This window comes from Lepisma saccharinum, chromosome 1 (assembly GCF_977018435.1).
Source record: "Lepisma saccharinum chromosome 1, izLepSacc3.1, whole genome shotgun sequence".
Lineage (NCBI taxonomy): Eukaryota > Metazoa > Arthropoda > Insecta > Zygentoma > Lepismatidae > Lepisma > Lepisma saccharinum.
In genome coordinates, this window is record NC_139229.1 from 36,794,755 (window position 1) to 36,814,982 (window position 20,228).

The following is a 20,228-nucleotide window of genomic DNA, read 5'->3' on the forward strand; positions in this document are numbered from 1 at the left end:
CCCCCTCAAATGTCAAGATGAGAAATTGAAGTAGGGAACTGACCCCTGTGTCCCCCTCCGATTTTCATGAAACTTGGCAGGTGTATAGAGGGGCCGAAAGAAGAAATAAGTGTTTTTTTTTGTTTCGGCTAAAAAAAGGTTTTAGGGGGCAAACCCACTTCAAATGTCAAGATGAGAAATTGAAGTAGGGATCTGACCCCGGTGTACCCCTCCGATTTCCATGAAACTTGGCAGGTGTATAGAGGGGGCCAAAGGAATAAATAAGTGTTTTTTTGTTTCGGTTAAAAAGAAAGGTTTTAGGGGGCAAAACCCCCTCAAATGTCAAGATGAGAAATTGAAGTGTGGATCTGATCCCTGTGTCCCCTTCCAATTTTCATGAAACTTGGCAGGTGTAAAGAGAGGTCGAATGAAAGAAATAAGTGTTTTTTTTTGTTTCGGCTAAAAAAAGGTGTTTAGGGGCAACCCCCCCCCCCCCTCAATGACAAGATGAGAAATTGAAGTGGGGATCTGACCCCTGTGTCCTCCTCCCATTTTCATGAAACTTGGCAGATGTATAGAGGGGCCCAAAGGAAGAGATAAGTGTTTTTTTGTTTCGGCTAGAAAAAGGTTTTAGGGGTCAAACCCGCCTCAAATGTTAAGATGAGGAGAAATTGAAGTAAGGATCTGACCCCAGTGTCCCCCTCCGATTTCCATGAAACTTGGCAGGTGTATAGAGGGGCCCAAAGGAAGAAATAAGTGTGTTTTTGTTTCGGTTAAAAAAAAGTTTTAGAGGGCAAAGCTCCCCTCAAATGTTAAGATGAGGAGAAATTGAAGTAGGGATCTGACCCCTGTGTCCTCCTCCGATTTCCATGAAACTTTGCAGATGTATAAAGGGGCCCAAAGGAAGAAATACGTGTTTTTTGTTTCGGCTAAAAATATGTTTTGGGGGCAAACCCACCTCAAATGTAAAGATGAGGCGGAATTGTAGTGGGGATCTGAACCCTGTGTCCCCCTCCGATTTCCATGAAACTTGACAGGTGTATAGAGGGGCCGAAAGTAAGAAATAAGTGTTTTTTTTTTTTGTTTCGGATAAAAATGTTTTAATGGGCAAAACCCCCTTCAAATGTCAAGATGAGAAATTGAAGTGCGGATCTGATCCTTGTGTCTTCCTCCGATTTCCATGAAACTTGGCAGCTGTATGGAGGGGCCCAAAGGAAGAAACGAAACTTGGCAGGTGTAAAGATAGGCTTAAGCAGTCGTCAAGATATTATAATGCAAGCACTCTTTGCATGTATTGTTATAGTAATTCCTAAGATCTTCGATGATTTAGCCTAATAGCCTATCTTAAATTTCCAATACATTTCGCCAAAATTTAAGGGCGCAAACTTCCTCAACAACATTACAAATAGTTGTCGCGCACCCAAAACCTTGCATGGCGAAGGTTTTTTTGATTTAAAACATTATATCACCAAAATGAGCAGATTTACACTTAACATCGACATTTAAAGTTGTTGCTTAATCCTTCAGATAATGTAGAAAAGTCAAAGAGAAAGAAGACGAAGACACTGCTAGTAGAAACTAATATTTATCTTCGCACACATGTAAGCGACTATGGATACTGAAAAGAAATTATAATTGTTATAAACTCCTACAGGTAAATTTTAAAACAATAATTTTAAGTTTCGCGAATTGCTTGATTTGCTATATTGTATTTCGCTTTTTGTGCGAATGATGGGGATGAGTGATAATATGATGAAATTGATGAATGGGACACTCACAAACATCCATGCCCAGACCAGGATTCGAACCCGGAACCCCTGGCGTCGTAGCGCGATATGCTAACCACTCCGCCACGGGGTCAGGCTCGTGAATTGCAATTCGCGTCATGAAGTTTGAACATTGCCAGAGACTTACTTACCAAGCAGCTGTGAAATTACAAATGGCTATTGAATTATTTTTTTTAAAAAAAATCAAACATATTCGTCGATATCATGGTTAGTGGAAATGGTAGAGGTTAATTCTTTTGAACAGGCAAAATAATTTCCAATGAGGAGAGAAGTAAGGCATTTCAATAATTTAAACGGGAAAAAATGTATTGTTTACCTTAGTAATGTTTCCTTGTTTTTGAGGGCATTGAGGGGCGAGGAGCGGAAACTATAATAATTCACAGTTAATGAAAATTGGCCTGTGTTTTGTAAATGGATTTTCGGTGGGCGTTCTGGCGGAATGTCTAGCACAGTACAAGGTCCCTGTTTCGTATTCTTCATAAAACATGAATTATTTCTTCACATTTCTTGTTTCAGTTTAGTTTATTATTTTTTCCTTGTAGTTTAAAATGTATTAACGAAATATATTCTGACTTTACTAGAACAGTTCTGTACCATTCAAATTTGTATAACTAAAATATAAATTATATTTATATAATAAAGGAGAAAAGGTTTATTAAAAAAGCAGAGGAATCCTTAAACATTCGCAGAAAGGACGCCCAAGGTTTATTTTATATATATATATATACAGATGGGGGACAAAATAATACGAACACCTGTGAATGTAGATAAAATCTTTATTAATAGGGGGTTGGACCACCCTGTGACTGAAGTACACCTTGTATGCGACGTGGGATGGATGCATAGAGGTCATGCACAATGTTTAAGGGAATATGTAGCCATTCTTCCTCCAGAGCAGTCTCCAATTCCGAAAGTGTGGCTGGAGGCGGACTTCGAGCACGAAGTTTGCACTCCAAATATCCCCACAAATGTTCTATAATGTTCAGGTCAGGAGACTGTGGGGGCCATTCAAGATGTCCTACTTCATCGTCATGTTCTTCAAACCATGTTTGGACAGACCCAGCAGTGTGGATAGGAGCGTTGTCGTCTTGAAAAAGCGGTCGGTCCCCAGGAAATAAAGTCTGGACAAAAGGATGGAGATGATCCCCCAGAATGCTGCGATAGTGACTGGCATTGATCTTCCCATGCAGAAAAACAAGTCGTCCCACACCATGCCAAGATATCTCGCCTCATACCATAATGGACCCACCTCCATGCTTCACAGTCGGCAAGAGGCAGTCAGGATGAAATGCATCTCGAGGCGTTCTCCACACATAAACGCGCCCCGTGGTCTGAAATAACGTGAATGTTGATTCATCAGACCAGATGACTTGTTGCTACTGCTGTGGGGACCAACTTCTGTGAGCTCTGCACCATTGGCGTCGCTTGACAGCATTACGTGATGTCACCAATGGCTTACGAATTGCCACTCGGCCATGAATGTTTGCAGCATGGAGTTCCCTTTTGACAGTTTTGGTTGAAATGGGGTCCTGGAGATGCCTGTTCATTTCAGATGTTATCTCGGATAACGATTGCTTGTGCTTTCGGGCCACTGTGCGCTTCAACACCCTCCTATCCAGAGCAGCAAGCTTTGTCTTTCGTCCACTGTTGTGCTTTGAAGACGCCATCTTACCTTGTGTTGTGTACGCTGTCATAACGGCTGATACTGTGCTCCTTGCACACCCAACAAGCTTTGAGGTTTCAGTCACCGTGGCTCCAGCTGAACGTGCTCCAACAATCATGCCTCTTTGGAACTCTATCAGGTCTAGTGTTGCTCACGGGACGGGACATGTCCCGTCTCGTCTCGTGTCTCGTCTCGAAAACGAGACGAGACACGAGACGGGACAAGCCTTTTGAAATTCGAGACGGGACGAGACGGAATGCCTTTCTCGTTTCGTTTTCGAGACGAGACACGAGACGGGACGGGACGGCTTTTGAAAAGTCTCGTCTCGTCTCGAATGTCTCGAAAAAATAAAAGCAAAATTTTTAATCAGTTGCAAATACTTGTTTGCTTGGAATAAAGTATTTCAATTAGAAACGTTGATAAGCGTGTATTAAGTCAAAAGAAGACTATTCTAGAGAGAGGCATGAATGAATACCTAAACTTATTTCCTATACTCTTTCGAAACACAGCGTTCCTCCCCATTTTTTTAAAAAAAATATTCCAGGTTAATAACTTTATGTTACGATAGTACTCCAGATACTAATACAATTCTGAATAACATCAAGTAAAAGGGCGGGTAGAGAAGGTGGAAGGAGGGGCCAAAAGATCGTGGAGTGTCTGCGTCCGAGGTTTATCTTGTAAAAATAGTCTCAGCTGTATAGGTTGGAAAGCTAAACGGACCGACGGATATGGTTTATTTTTATTATTTAATTTTTACATCAAAGGGTGTACAGAAGTGATTGTTATTAGGAAGTAGGAAAAGGATTGTAGGAAACATGGCAGTACAAATTCATAAGGAGTTGTTGGAAAAGTTATTAAGGAGTCCAAGATATAAGCAAGACTAAGAGAAGGAGATGATTAGGGCCAAATAATCTTGCATTATCCCACTCCGAACAGCTGAGAGCTAAAGAGGAGGAGAAAATACGGGAAATATGGAAAGAAGTAATTTGGTGATTTTAGTGTTTACAGGGAACCACGACAAGATTTTACCACATGATTATTTGCACGGGTTGCGAAATTATTAGAATGTTATGGAAATTTCGGATATGTCTTTGTTGAGAAAATTCTTGTTGTTTCCCTCAGGCATTCTGCAGGTGGTTGGATTCGATTTTACGTCCGTTTGAAGATTATTTATAATGTTTTTTTATTTCTTTATTTCTTATTTAAGGAGAATACTATTCCTTGGATTATAAAAACGAAATACTGAGGCTAATATAGAATAGATTTCAAATGAAGGAAGTGCACTAAGTTCTGTATAATCGTCGTAGAAGGAAACTTTGTTCTATGAGAGGATTCCCCGATGGTACAGTGGTAGCATCGTCGCCTTGTAATCAAGGGGTCCCGGGTTCGATACCCGGTGAAGGCACATTGTGATTTGAACCCCACTTTAAACTGTGGGTACAGTTTAGCCTTTCTGTAAATCAGATGAAGGAATGTTGTAGCTGTTCCTTTTATTCTGTAAATTTAGCCTTCAAGTTTATGAGCAAAATACATGTAGTATCTACTGTCTACATTTTCACTCGTTATTAAACACATTTCACAAAGTAGTTTTATCGAACTTCAGAGGGAAGCTGACAGCAATGTCAGGGTGGTGGGAGCTTGTTTATGACCAGGGTGATTCCGAGACTATTTTTCGCCGTTCCCCACTGACAAAGGTTTCGCTTTGAACAATGGACACCGTTGCTTCAGGGGGCAAACACCAAACATAGGGCGAGATTGACCTGCAGTAGAGGGTGCGTGCCATAAATCCAGGCCTAAAGTAGGAATGAAAGTTGATGCAAGGGAGGGGCAATAAAAATTCTGTAATTTGGTTTGCTTGCTGACAGGAAGTTTTGCAGGAAAAACTGAAAAGGAAAACGGCAGACTTTGAATGAGATAGGGACAGTGAACACAAGTTTTTTGTATTATTTGCCGACACACAAGCTTCCATTTCGAAGGCGAGGCTATCAGCAGCGAAGTTTTTAGAGGGTTGGAAGCAGTGACGACGCCAGAGGGGGCAGGGGGACGCCCCATGTCAGACACTTCGCCCCTCACCCGGGCCCCCAACTGAAGTTAATTAAATATCGAATAATAAGAGAGTTCATTTATAAGAGTATGACGATTTTCACCTTTTCAAAGTGGTGTATTCTGCATGATATCACTTTCCTGCTTATAATACCAACTTGATTAACAAATATTAATTTGCTTCGTCCAAGATTCGAGCGCCGATCTGGGCATAGGTGATTTCTCATTCATTTATGTCCTGTAATAGCCGAGATTAACCTAAGTTTTAACCAGTCTTAAGAACTGGGAAAAAATGTTGAATGTGGATGGTTTTAAAACATCACGAATATTTTGAGGACCGCAAGACATCATCTGTAGTACGGGCAAATTATTCTAATCGTGGTCGTTACTGACAACGCTAATTAGTAAAAGACATTCAAAGTTGATTCAAGATTTGGTTGGTTGGTTGATTTGATGTTTTAAGTCAACTTTATGCACAGTAAGGCTAATCGGGACTGGACCTACAGTTAAAAGTGCCTCCACTGGGTATCAAACCCAGGACCAAAGGTGATCGAAGATAACCCGACGCTGAATGTCAGTTGTTGTGGATTCATCGCGGTTTCTTACTATTCAGGGACTTGAATTTCGAGATGATGAGTCTGAGGTAACTTTAACAAAGGGAATTTCTTCGATACTCTTGAAGCTAATCAGGGGATATTATTTGGAAATGTATTGAACGTGAACCTTAAAATGCAAATTACACTTAAAATTCGATTCAAAACATATCGCGAGCAGGTAAAAGAACGCTTATTAGGATTTGCCACTCTTCAATCATTGGATGCAGGTTCGCTCTTTCTCGTACATATCAAAATCGAAGAACTTCTTCCCAAGAACTCCATAGGTGCCTGTAATTGGGTAGCACAGACATACGTTGGAGTGGTAGAGTAAGAGTAAGTATTGCCAGGGTCAGAATATTTCTTGAATCATGAGATAACGTGAACCTTTGTCTGATTTTTTATCCTGTGATAACATTTCCCTGAAAGGTGAAACACAAATTTTGCCCAAAACTCTTCAGCGTTACGAAGATGGTTGTCCTTAAAATCTTTGAAAAGGCTTGCTCGAAACAGGATGCTGGATGCAGACTGCCTCATTTGGCTGTTCTTGCCATTGAGAAGAAATGTCAAGTCCTGGATGTACCAAAGATGCGCAATGTGTTCTACAAAGCACATAGAGCAGATTTCTCCTACAGGAGAATTGCACTTCACTAAGTGCCTCACATTGTTTCTAATACTTAAGAAGATTAATTTCTTCCAACGTCACGTTTATTTTGCAAGAAAATTAAACTCTTAGAAGCATTATTTTCATCATTTATATTATTATCTTATAACTTAAATATTTATATCAGTAGTTTCATCTCAAGAAAGACGATGAATTATAAAATTATGAATGTCTTTCAATACTGAAATAGGCCACTAGAGACAACGCAACTTACCAATAAAAAAGAATTAATGTCTTTATTAAAACGAATCATGTGGAGATAAACTCGTAATCAAGAAGTAAATTTAGGCAGTAAACGTCCACTCTAAATAAAAGACACACACAAAACACCATACAGTACATGAATATAATAATAATTATAATAATAATAATTATTATTATTATAATTATTATTATATAAGTATATATGTGTAGTGTTTTCGAGCGTTTTAATTTGACTGCCCCCTTACAATATTTTGTTGCCCCCTTCCGCCCCCCCCGTCACATTTCCCTGGCGCCGTCACTGGTTGGAAGTAAATTTATTAGGACGAGGAAAGTAACATTAGCTGTTCACAATGTTGCACCAAAGGACGTGATATGTGCTACTGTTTGTACAAATGATAGGAAATTTAAGCAAAAATTTATAATTGTTGAGACTTGAGAGTTGTTTCCTTCATTTATTCTTAGGAAGAGGTTTTCTGAGACAGAGTGGATTATTTTACACATACATGGGAAAGGGTGGTTGTTTAAAGATAGAGACGTGTTTTGCACATTTTTTAAAAGTTCAGATAAAACGAGAATTTAGCCTTACTGTTATGAAAAGAAATAACGCAGTACGGGGAAATAATAACTTCACATTTTTCGCACCTGGTGGGATGCAACACAAGAGTATTGCAGGAAGTCTATGAACGAAGATGAAGAAGGATATGTGAAATTTGACTTGCCTGCGGGTGAATTAGTTTATTCTAATATTCTTAAGGTTGATATTGTTTTTTTTTTTTGTTGTTTTTTTAAGTCCACTTGATTCGCAAATAGGCTAAATCGCGAACCGACCTACAGTTTAAAGTGCGATCCGATCCACTTTGTGACTCCATTGAGTATCGACGCGAGGACCCTTCATTACATGACCTCGACGTTATTACTACGCCATCGGGGAGGCACCTAATTTACACAAATATGTTGATTCCAATAACACGTTATATGCATAATACGATAATGATGCACTTTGGGTGCATCTAAACATATTTTTTTCAACTATAGCATGTCTAAAAGAATCATTGAAGTTGGGATTTTTATAACTTCAGGAGGCACGGCTCTGTAAACGTGGGATATAAACTTAATGCAGGTTTGCCTTCCATACGTGGTGGTTTTGTCACGTTTCTTCGCTTCGTAAAACATACACTTTTGCAGGAAAGGTTTCTTGCATCCTCCTGGGGCCTTGCTCTAGCTAAACAAAAAATATATTTGTTTAGCATAATCGAGGGTTACATATTCCTGCCGAACTTACTAGAAAACAAGGATTCTATTGGGATCATACTGCTTTGAATGACAGTATCAATGAAGTTTTATGTACGCTACTACTTATAACAATGAGCATAAAATATTAATCAGGAACTTTATTTTTCGTCAACTGGATGTAACATCTTTTTTTGTTATTCAGCAAATATTCAATTCATCACCTTTTTTGACATTAATTTTCTTGCCAGGACAGCTGTTTTTATGCAGATTTTGACGATCTTAACTACACGTAAGCTAGATATTAGCTCATATTTGTGCTGTTATATTACTATTCTTCTACCATCTTTGTAACATGTCATGCAATAACAATAATAGAATTGATTAATTTACATATTCAAGTGAATAGACCTATGAATTATATTAATGCATTAATTTAAACATTTGCTTAATTGTTGTCGTTAATGTTATTATTATCATTTGATACGCACCCACTTATTGTATCATTTTAGGTGTTTAATATGTTTAAAATGTTAATTGTCTATTATGACGTAATTTGTTTTGTTCAATTGGGTAGACTTTTATGGTTATGGACTAACCTGAAAACATTTAATTGTAAATTGTGAAGAGAGAGATATTATGGATGTTTTCTAAAATAATGGAAGTGATTTTGGAAATGTGAATGTTTTAATTTGTGTAGTGGAGAAGTATTATGATCGAAATACACTTTTGTTTGTAATAAGAAGTTTAATTGTGAGTTCTAGTGTAATATACTAACATTAACATATCCTTATCTGATTTCCCACTACCTGAGGGCTTCATGGTAGGCTGATAAGTCTCAGGCTCGCCGTTGAGGAATAATCGTAAGTTGATCCTTTGAGTATATTCCGGGGAACGTAACAGGTTTAAACTTTTTGGCGCCGCAACGCGGGACTCGATAAATGTGTTTGAGTAGGGTATGCAGAAGCGTAATTTAAGAAGTGATCGTCGTAAGTTAAAAATGGATACTTTAAGTTGCTGTTCCGATAAAGGGAAAGCTGATGATGAAGAGGTCGAGTGCAATGATTGCAAAAGAAGCTTCCACTTACGTTGTGCTGGTTATCCTTTGCCAAAATCGCAGTATAAGGGGCAAGAATTGAAATGTCTAATTTGTAAAGAGAAGGGTAACAAAGGAAGTCCTTGTTTGGAACAGTTGTTTCAAACCCTGATGGAGAAAATGGAAATGGGAAGAAAAGAAGATAAAGATGAACAAGAAAGAATCAGAAGAGAAGATAAAGAGGAACAGGAAAGGATAAGAAAAGAAGATAAAGAGGAACAGGAAAGGATAAGAAATGAACAAGAAAGAATCAGAAGAGAAGATAAAGAGGAACAGGAAAGGATAAGAAATGAACAAGAAAGAAAAAGGAATGAAGAAAGAGGAGAATTGATGAAGCTGCTCAGTCAAGATAAGGAAGAATTATTATTTAGAATAGAAGAGGGGCGAAAGGAATGTAGAGAAATTAAGGAGACTCTGAGGAAGGAAATTGCGTGTGAGAGGCAGCAAGTAGCTGAATTAATTCTAAAGCTGGAAGAAAAACAAAAGGAGGATTATGACAAGTGGAACTTAGACTTGACACAGGAGAAAACATCTAGAGAAGCTAAAGAAAAGGAAATGGAAAATGAAATTGAGAAATTGAGGGGACGAATAGAGAGTGTTGAAATAATTGCAAGGCCAGAACCAACACAGGGTTCCTCAGAATTACTTGATAATTTAGAGCTAAATCAGAGAAGGCAAGAAAGGAAACTTGAAGAAGTTACGGAGAAAGTCGCATCTGTAGATAGGCAGGTCGATCAACTACAGATGTTAATGGCAGGCTGTCGGGTTCTAGAACCTTCTCAAAATGGTGAAGCTGTATTTCAACCGGGAATGAACGGTTCAACAACGAGAGGTGATTCCAAGAGGAAGATGAGGAAAAGAAATCGTTACTCGTCAAGTTCTTGCTCTGCAGTTTCCTCTAGTTCTGAGGAAACTGAAACTAGGAAAATTACAAAGCCCAGGAAGAGACATAATAATGGAAAGTCCGAGAGATTGGTACAGGATGAGATATCTCGTGACAATGCCTATAAGAATAGTTCCTACAAATCTTTTCGCATGTCTGATGTTAACGCTCTTTCAAAGTTTGCTGGAGAGATTAATACTTTCTCTGCTGAGAGGTATTTAAAAGAGCTAATAACATACCTGGATCTAATGAATGTCCCTATGATTTTTAGATTGAAGTTATTGCCCTCTCTTATGGTAGGAAAGGCTAAGGCGTGGTTTGTTGCAAATGAGAAGAAGTGGAAGACTTTTGAACACTTTTGTTCTGCCTTTAGAAAACAATATGCCTCTGCTGATGCCAAACAAAGGGAAATGCAGATTCTGAGAAACAAACGGTATACGAGGAGCTGTGGCCTCTCACTTGAAGAATATTGCTGGGACACATATGGCTCTTATTGTAATCTTGTGGATAGTGTTGACCAAAGCGAAGCGCTGAACTTGGTTATTAGTCAACTTCCGCTACGGGTGCGTCAGTTGGTACTTACTCGAGATCCACGCAACATGGATCAACTTACCAGCTACTTGGGAAGATATGAAGCCTCGGAGCAACTCGACGGATGGAGGACAGAAAACCCGAGATTCGAGGACAGAAGAACCAACCAAGCTAGAGTTAGGCAATTGACGTTCTCCAGAAATCAACCCAATTCAGCGAAGGTGTCTACTGGTAACGGAAATGATAATGAGAACTTCAGTGGTAGCGCTCGACAAAGTAACAATCCTTCAGGAGAAGAAAATAGAAGCGGCTTCTACAGAAGAAGGAACTGCGAGGGATCACAGCGATCTTCTGGAGAAGAAAGAAGAACGCCATTCCGAAGAAGAAGTTCGTATGGTAATAATAATTTCTCCCCACATCACTATAACCGGTATAGGGGTAACTACAATTGGAGGAGGAAAGAAAGTGCTACACAGACGGAAGATTTCGATAGTGGAGAAACTAGTATTAAACAATTAGATGTTACCACTTGGAATACATCTGCCCCGTCCTACACTCCAAGAAACTGAGAACCAGTTGTTTAGTTGAGTGGATGACCCTAGAGTTTTGAAAAAGAAAATTTACTCCATTTTCATTTTGTTAATTTTCTTTTTGTTTGTGGGAGGATGCCATGATACGCACCCACTTATTGTATCATTTTAGGTGTTTAATATGTTTAAAATATTAATTGTCTTATGACGTAATTTGTTTTGTTCAATTGGGTAGACTTTTATGGTTATGGACTAACCTGAAAACATTTAATTGTAAATTGTGAAGAGAGAGATATTATGGATGTTTTCTAAAATAATGGAAGTGATTTTGGAAATGTGAATGTTTTAATTTGTGTAGTGGAGAAGTATTATGATCGAAATACACTTTTGTTTGTAATAAGAAGTTTAATTGTGAGTTCTAGTGTAATATACTAACATTAACATATCCTTATCTGATTTCCCACTACCTGAGGGCTTCATGGTAGGCTGATAAGTCTCAGGCTCGCCGTTGAGGAATAATCGTAAGTTGATCCTTTGAGTATATTCCGGGGAACGTAACACATTTTTACTGAAAAACTTGGCTCAGACACCCTCCCCCGACATATATTTCAAGATGCGTGCCTGCCGAAGGATAAATTAGATCAAGCGGTGGTGGTACCGGACTTAGAGGCTAAAGGGAAAACAAAGAAGTATGTGCGTCATAAGCTGAGCATAAGAAACAGCACAATATCACAAAGAAACACTTGTTGAAACTTATGTCATATAAGATGTTTAACAACATTAAGAACAATAAATGCTTTCTATTTGTAATATACTAAATATTGAAATTTTAAATAGTCTTTTTTGTTCGTACTACACATTTAAAAACTTTTTTGTTGCTCCCCAGCGCCAAGCTTAGAATTGAAAGAAAAAATGTACATTTTCATAGTGCACGGAAGTTCGACATTCAGAAGGAAAGAAGGTCTATTGGAAAACATTTCAAGACTTCCAAAAGGTATAGCAGTAATGAAAAAGAGCACTCACTTATACCGTGTTTGTTACAACCTGTCCGGCTTCCCGCGCTAGCTGATCGCTGGCTTTTCTAGCATAAACCAAGCGGTGTTGCTGCTGAAGACCGCCTGAACTCCGTGCTGGGGAAAGCCAAAGTCAGGCAGCAAATTAAAATACGCAACGTGGCAACAACGTCTACGTAAGCTCCTCTCTTCTGGCTTCCATTCGCTCCTCGCTGCCCAGCAGACAACGTTTTTCTCGTTTCTCATTGGCACCAAAACTGTCGAGCGATCGCTAGCGCGGGAAACTGGACAGGTTCTAACAAACTTGGTATAAATGTACGATGGATAGACAGTTGTATGAAGCGAGAAAAACCACAAGGTAGATTTCATAAGATACCTAGCAATCAGTAACCAACAAACCGCATTTTTAATATTAATGTCCTCATGATTAACAAACCTTATTTATTCTCACCACGCAATGGGTAAAATATTTGGAGCATTATCCCACTTTCCGGAAAAATATTTCGCGTTTCTGCTACTTTGTTGGCATGATATCCCGGATCAATTTTACGAGACGAGACGGGACAAAACGAGACGAGACGGGACGAGACGAGACAGAACCCTTCGAGACGGGACAAACGAATATTTTCGAGACGAGACAGCATTTTCACGAGACGGGACGGGACAGACCAAAGTCTCGTCTCGTCTCGTCTCGTGGGCAACACTAATCAGGTCTGACATTGCAGTGTCTCTTGAGAGCGTATGATAGACGAATGCACCACCAATGACTGCTGTTGGCAAACTAATACCTTCCCCTTCACAGCCATTAGGTGGCAGACTTCAGTGCCAGGTGGTGATGCTGTACTGCCGGTGTGAAATGTGGCATACTTTTTCACAGGTGTTCGTATTATTTTGTCCCCCATCTGTATATATATATATATATATATATATATATATATATATATATATATATATATATATATAATAACCCATGGCGCGACAGCCCTCGAAGGGCCTTGTCCTATCTTCCGACTGCCAGTCTCCCTCCCACAATCCTACCTATGGAGTTCTTCAACCGGTAATGGGGTGACGTGTGGTCAGCATGTGTTCTTTCTGAATTAGTGGTTGATGTATCAATGATTTATATTTGGGAGCTCGTGGGTTAAAATTTCGGTGCTCGACATTCTGAGATTATCCGTGGTCTCCTTCAGTCACTCCCGATGGATGGTGGGGTGATACATTTGATGAACTCCGCTTACCACTTTCTAGGGCTTTCCTGCGTTCTGTCATAACGTCCAGATGAATGACGTTACTGAAATCGATCAGCATAGGTATTTGTAGCCTTGTTTAAAACTTGGTAAACAGTGATATGTTTTTGCGAGTATTGACGCAGAATAGTTGATAGTTGTTGGCAGTGTCAACTTGAAAAGTTTCAGCTCTTAATGTTTATTAAATTTGCTTACTATTTTTTGTCCTCAGAAACTCTAGACAAATACCGAGACAATCTTGTTACTTGGCTAGTGTAGGACACTCTAAAAACGGAAGTCATAGCTTCGATTCTTGGCTCAAATTTCGCCTTTTTGTATGCTCAATTAATGAGTTATCCACATTTACCGTTTTCTTCTCTGTGATTGTGATCAACAAATTGGTTCTCAATATGCTTGCATCCGCCGGTCTTGGTGAGGGGGGGGGGTAAGATTTTCTGTGAATTTAGGTTGGGTGTGAACACGGGGGGGGGGGGGGTAAAATTTTAGGCTGGGTGTGAACACCCAACGATTTACTCCACGCGACGCCACTGCCCACAGGTGCACCTAACCTAACCTAACCTAACCTAACCTAAAAGTGGTTGTAATGCAAGTACGTTTACAAGCTACCTTGCCAGTCTCAAGCCTGCATAAAGTGTGAGAGGAATCAGTGTTCTATTCGAAATAATATTTCACATAATTCTCGTTAAGTCACCCTTCAATTTGATAGATTTAAAATATCATCGGAGTTGTCCACCCGCCTTTCACTTCTGTGTTCATCGCAATTGTCCGGCTACCACTGGTCACTACCCCTTCGAACAAATCTAAATACTTCACCACTGGTCACTGGTCACTGGTTTGCGCAGGGGAGGGGCTTATGGGGCTACAGCCCCCTCCGAAAATTTGAGAAAATCATTTTTTTTAAATGAAAGAAGTAAAGAACTCGGGGAAAACGAAAGTAGTAAATGCAATCCACCCTTAAATTGACCCTCAATTACCATTTTTGTCTGAATAACTTTTAACACGGAGGTTAAGAATGGTAATTGCGAAATATTTTGTTGTGTATCGTGCCCCCCCCCCCCCGTACGCAGCTACGTAATATCCACCTTTACAATTCCAGCCCCCTCCCCCAAAAAAATTCCTTTGTAGTGTACATCGAACTGAACATGAGAATATAGTCGAATGTGTTCTCCTGTTTAAAACATGCGCCGGAAAGTAGTTCCCAACAGAATTATTTGGAATCAATCCGCAGAAGCAATTGCATCATTAAGTTCCCGTGCCGATTCGTGCGACATCTGTGCCGGAATACATTACCCAGGGAACCTGTCAAGAAGACAAAAGATTTAGCCCTAAAACAAGCACAACTCACTAGCGCCGCCGCTTTGAAAAGGATCAGAATGATCAGTGAAGCGAGATTTGATCACTTGTTTTCGGCGAACGGTAGGCTCTGGAGATGAATACGGAAGCTAGTCGGACGAACTATAAAGCTAGTTCTCAAAATATTCAGGGAAAACTTGCGAGAACTCTACTCCCTCCCCTCTTTTCAAGAGACTTCAATGCGCCAGTGGAAAGGGGGTGGAGGGAGATATGGTGAGAAACTGGAAGACGGGAAGGGACCAGTTTGTAGTAGTTCCCCCAACTGCCCCATTCCACCACACCTCCCCTCCCCCAAAAACCCCTAATGATTTTCCTAGCTTTGTAGTCGGAGGGACATTTTTCGAGCCCGTTCCTCAAAACCGGTTTGTTGAAAATTCCGTGCAAGTCGGTTTCTACGTAACTAGCTCGGTTGTCTGAGCACAATCCTCCATCCCACCCCATCCTTCCCTTCCCTCCGCCCCACCCCCTCAAAGCTCGTCCTAATGGCGCAATTCACGGTCCGTAAACTTATAAGCGCCATTTAAGTCACCGACAGAGTTGCAGAGAAAATTAACTTTCTTCCTGTTATTGTTGTTCAAACAAGTAAATTATTCCCCATTTATGTGCAAATGAAGTTAAATGAATCGCCCCAAAGTAAGGATTTACTGATGACATATTATTAAATTAGCAAATTACAAATTAAAAGGGATCCATTAACGGCTGATGAATATTCAGCTATATTCAACTTCTCGGCGCATTGTCGTGGAGTTAAAAGGTGCCTTTTCCCTCCCGTAATTGAATGCTGGGAAGGAGAGAGGAGTCTACGCTCTGAAAGGGACTAAGCGAAATGAAAACTGTTTTTGAAAATAGGATCCAGGGAGAATATCAAAATTGCCACAACAGCAATTAAAGAGAATTTCCCTCTGATATTCTCTGCCTAGGAAGATGCATTTCGTTTTTCCTGGATTGTGCAAGAAAAAAATAGATAGAACAGGAACGGGTTAGCTCTTGATGTCTCGGGGAATTTCTTAAGGAGAGGGCTATCACTTCTTTCAGTAGCCAATGATGTATTTTTGCATTTCTCGTATATCTGACTGGCATTCTTCTTTTTCTTAGGAAAATTTCACCAACCAAGTCCCCCTAAGTATTCAAAGATAGGGCTGCCTTATTAACCAGAACCTAATTCACTACAATATCAGAACATGGGCGCCGAAAAATGCTAGGGGAAATAGTACGAAATTTGCAAACTAAAATATTTATACAGTATTGCTTTAGACTAACAATCCGATATATATATCTCAATTATGGTCGTTCAAAGTTCTGCCCCTTACGATGTTTCCCTCTCGGCTTGATTACAAATACATTATGGGGCGACCATGAGGTATTTTGGTGAGCCTGCCGGCTGGCAGTAAGGTTCCCATATACAGGAAAGCGAGAAACAAAGCACAATATTTCAAGCATAAAATCAATTAATTTTCGGGGTATTCATGCAGTAAATCAAAATATCAAAAAGTGATTCTCTAGAACCATGCTTCGTCAGTGCTCAAGATGTATTTGTAAACGTTCTGTCAACTGGTTCTCGATATAATCGTGACCAAAGCTTACGTAGGCTTGATGAGTAAAATTGCCCAAATTTCATCAAGGTATAGCATCACCTTAAGTCTTTTTTTCGCAGTTCTCATTGTTATCAGTGCCCAGTGGGGAAGGGGGCTGCTCTCCCCCAGTTAAGAAATCTTGCGTAGAGCATTCCCCCCCACCTATCCAAAAAATTGACAAAACATAGAGTTGAAGTCCTGATTAGAACGCCAGTCCAGTATCTTGGACACAGCTCTAGAGGAAGCGACCGAACGCGTATCTGGTTTCGAGCCAGCACCTGTTCTTGGGTTATTCCATGCCAAATCAACCAATAAAAAATATTTTTGAACCTTTAGGATTCAGATTGTTAAGATTTTTTTGTTTTTTCATAGTACCTATCAAGAGGTCGAAAACTGCCAAATTTCAGATTTTTTGGGCTCATAGTTTTTGAATTATTGACTTTCAAAAAAGCAAAAATCCCAAAATTTGACGACATTTTGAAATCTTGAAACAGCTGTAGATCAAAAACTATTTGACCTATAGAGCTCACATTGCACGCCCGTACCCAGGATTTTTTTTGAGGTGGGGCCAAGCCCGAAACCTTGGTTATATATATAATATATATATAATTGTATAATTGTCATGAAATATATGTCAATATTAAATTATTAAATAATTAATATAATTAATTAATTTATTTATATATATTTAAATTTATAAACTAGAATTATTTTCCTGTAGTTTACGGTTATTACAAGCATAAGAAAACAGTTTTTTCTTTTTTTCTTTGTGACGTTTCAGGAGAACACACGCTCCTTTCATCAGACATTTATTTTCATTTTGACTAAATGAGAACACCATCATGGACGTATTTAAATCGTTAAATGAATCACATCGTCGCATAAAATTCACTTGCGAACCCATGAATAACAATGTAATTTCTTTCCTTGATCTGCAAATTAAGACAACTGAGTCAACAATTCAAACATCAGTCCATAGAAAAAAATTAGCGGGGGAAAAATACATCCATGCCAAATCAGAACATTCGCGTATAACAATGGATAACATATTTTTAAATTTTTTCCTGAGAGCACAAAGACTATGTTCTAATAATGAGGATATCAAAAATGAAGAAGAAAGGCTCTTTAATATAGCAAAAGAAAATGGCTTTCACACTAACAGAATAAACCAAATCAAAAAACAAGTTGCAAGAAAACTAAAGGAAAAGAGAAATACAGACAAAGATGAAAAATCTGTTGAAAAGAAATTTGTGTGCATTCCATTCCACAAGGGATTCTCACATAAAATTGCAAAAATTTTTAAAAGTTTTAATTTCAAAATTGTTTTTAAAGCACCAAGAAGTTTGGAATGTACATTTAATGAATTCAAAATGAGAAACTCGCTACCAGATGTGGAAACCACAGGAATATATAATATAAGTTGTTCATGTTCAAAAGATTATGTGGGACAAACAGCAAGGAAAATGGCAATAAGATGGCACGAACATGATTTGGACATTATAAATCTAAACCCAAGAACAGGTTTGTCAACTCATATCATCGAAGAAAAGCATTTGATTAAAAAGAGAAGGGTTTTAAAAAGATTAACGGGAAACACAGAGTTGAATGTCTGGGAAGCCTCGTTCATTGCAGAAGAACACTGGAATAAATTAAATAATGAAAATGGTAACATAGATCCAGTGTGGAGTTTTCTTTTTCACAAATGGAGTAAGCCACCATCTTTAAAATTTAATGTAACAGAAAACATCAAGAGACTTTGTGAAAACAATGATGAATTTGAATTACCTGATGATATTTGGGATTCATAATTTAAAAAATTCTAAAATAAAAATAAAATAGACTGCTTTTTTCTCAGTTAAGTTGCTATATTACAACAATGTAACATTGACAACATCCATTATATAACGGATTCTTTTTGTTTAAAAATTACTAACCATTGTTATAACTGTATCTTTAGTCAAAATGAAAATAAATGTCTGATGAAAGGAGCGTGTGTTCTCCTGAAACGTCACAAAGAAAAAAAGAAAAAACTGTTTTCTTATGCTTGTAATAACCGTAAACTACAGGAAAATAATTCTATCATGCAAGCAATGCGTACATACAAGAAAAACTATTTATAAACTAGCAAATTAATTCCTTTAATGACTGGTTCAAAATGTCAAGAAATTAGAAGATAGGTGAAATGTTTTTATTACGTGTTATATTATATAATTATTGATTTTTATTAAAAATGATAATTAAATTTTAATGTAGTGGCCGCGGTGGCTCAGTCGGTAACGCGTCTGACTACCATGCTCAAGGTCCCGGGTTCGATCCCCGGCCGGTTCAAATCCGGGAACTTTTCTAACGGTGAAAGCGGCCCCGGCGCCCACCCAGCGTCGAATAACATGGGTACCTGGGGGAAACCCTGGGGGGTAAAGGCGGTCAGGGGCGTGATGCTGATCACATCACCCCCACTCACGACCGGATCAAGAAAGTGTGGGGCGTTACCCCCACACCCCCTATACGCCTTCATGGCGTGGTGCTATGCACAGGGGAGCACTTTACCTTTTTTTTTTACCTTTAATTAAATTTTAATACTCTTATTGTGTTATGTTTTTATAATGATGTAAATCTATTAATGGTCTCTGGAAAGGAAATATTTCCCTATCAGAGTTGTAACTAGAGATTTGAGCTCCCAGGACAAGAATGATTTTCGCACCCCTTGCATCAGATGTAGCTGGCATACTTAGATATTATAGAAAATTTATGTATTTACTCTTTTCCGCTGAATCTGATGAAAAGAAAACTTAGCATTCAAGAAATGTGGATAATAAAAGAACAGTCGGTTGTGCATCCCACACCATCTTCATTGAAGCAGTGTGTGTTATTGTTCACATCTGCAAAATCGATTGCAAATAAAAGATAACTAGGTGGACGGACAATAAATGAGAAACTTTAAGAAGACATCAGTTTCCTATTAAATTAACATGTAAGTGCTATGTTTTATTCCCGATGAAAGGAGGTGAGAAATGGAGGAGAAATGACAGGTCGGTCTAATTTCTATGTTCCAGGGGCCTAGGGTGACAATGACAACCACCTTCGCAGCTACGGCTCCATTTCTTACTACTTCAATTTGATATACTTTTAAAATCTTATCTATGACTGTAGAAGTACGTAGTACGAAGAAGAAGAGAGAGATATATATCATTCACATGCATGGCTGACATCATTCTTTGCCATTGCTTCTTTGTATGTGTTTATGATGTTATTCTTAGTAAAGTATGTTTGAAGTTCAAACTAAATGCTTATCTTTGCTGTTATAACACAAACTCTTACCCACGGAAAATTTTAATAGAACATGATCGTTGGTGGGAAGATGGGAGATCCCACTTCCACCATGGGAATTCATACCCTGAATGTGACCACCAACGCTATGGAATTATCCTTATAATGAAGAACATGTCTGAATGTGAATTAACCACAAAAAGAGGACATTTTCTCATCAAGACTGCAGTTCTAAAAAAGTCAGAACAGGGAGTAAATATGGTGAACTGTCCCGTCCAAATTGGAACATTTAATAGCTTTTTCATAAATGGTCATAAAACAAAAAATTACTAAATATAGTAGACTACAGACTTCTGGAGTCTGCCTATCTTCAGGCAAGAAGAAAATCTAAATTCTTGCAAAATCTTAAAAAATATCCATGTTATTTTTGTAGGTTTGCATCAAAATATTTCTTGGCTCGAGAGTGGGTGGCCATGGCCCCCTTGTCCCCCCCCCCCCCCGGGTACGGGCCTGTCACATTGGTGTCATTCTCTTCTGCTTTTAATAAGATTTAATTAGAAATGCAACATGA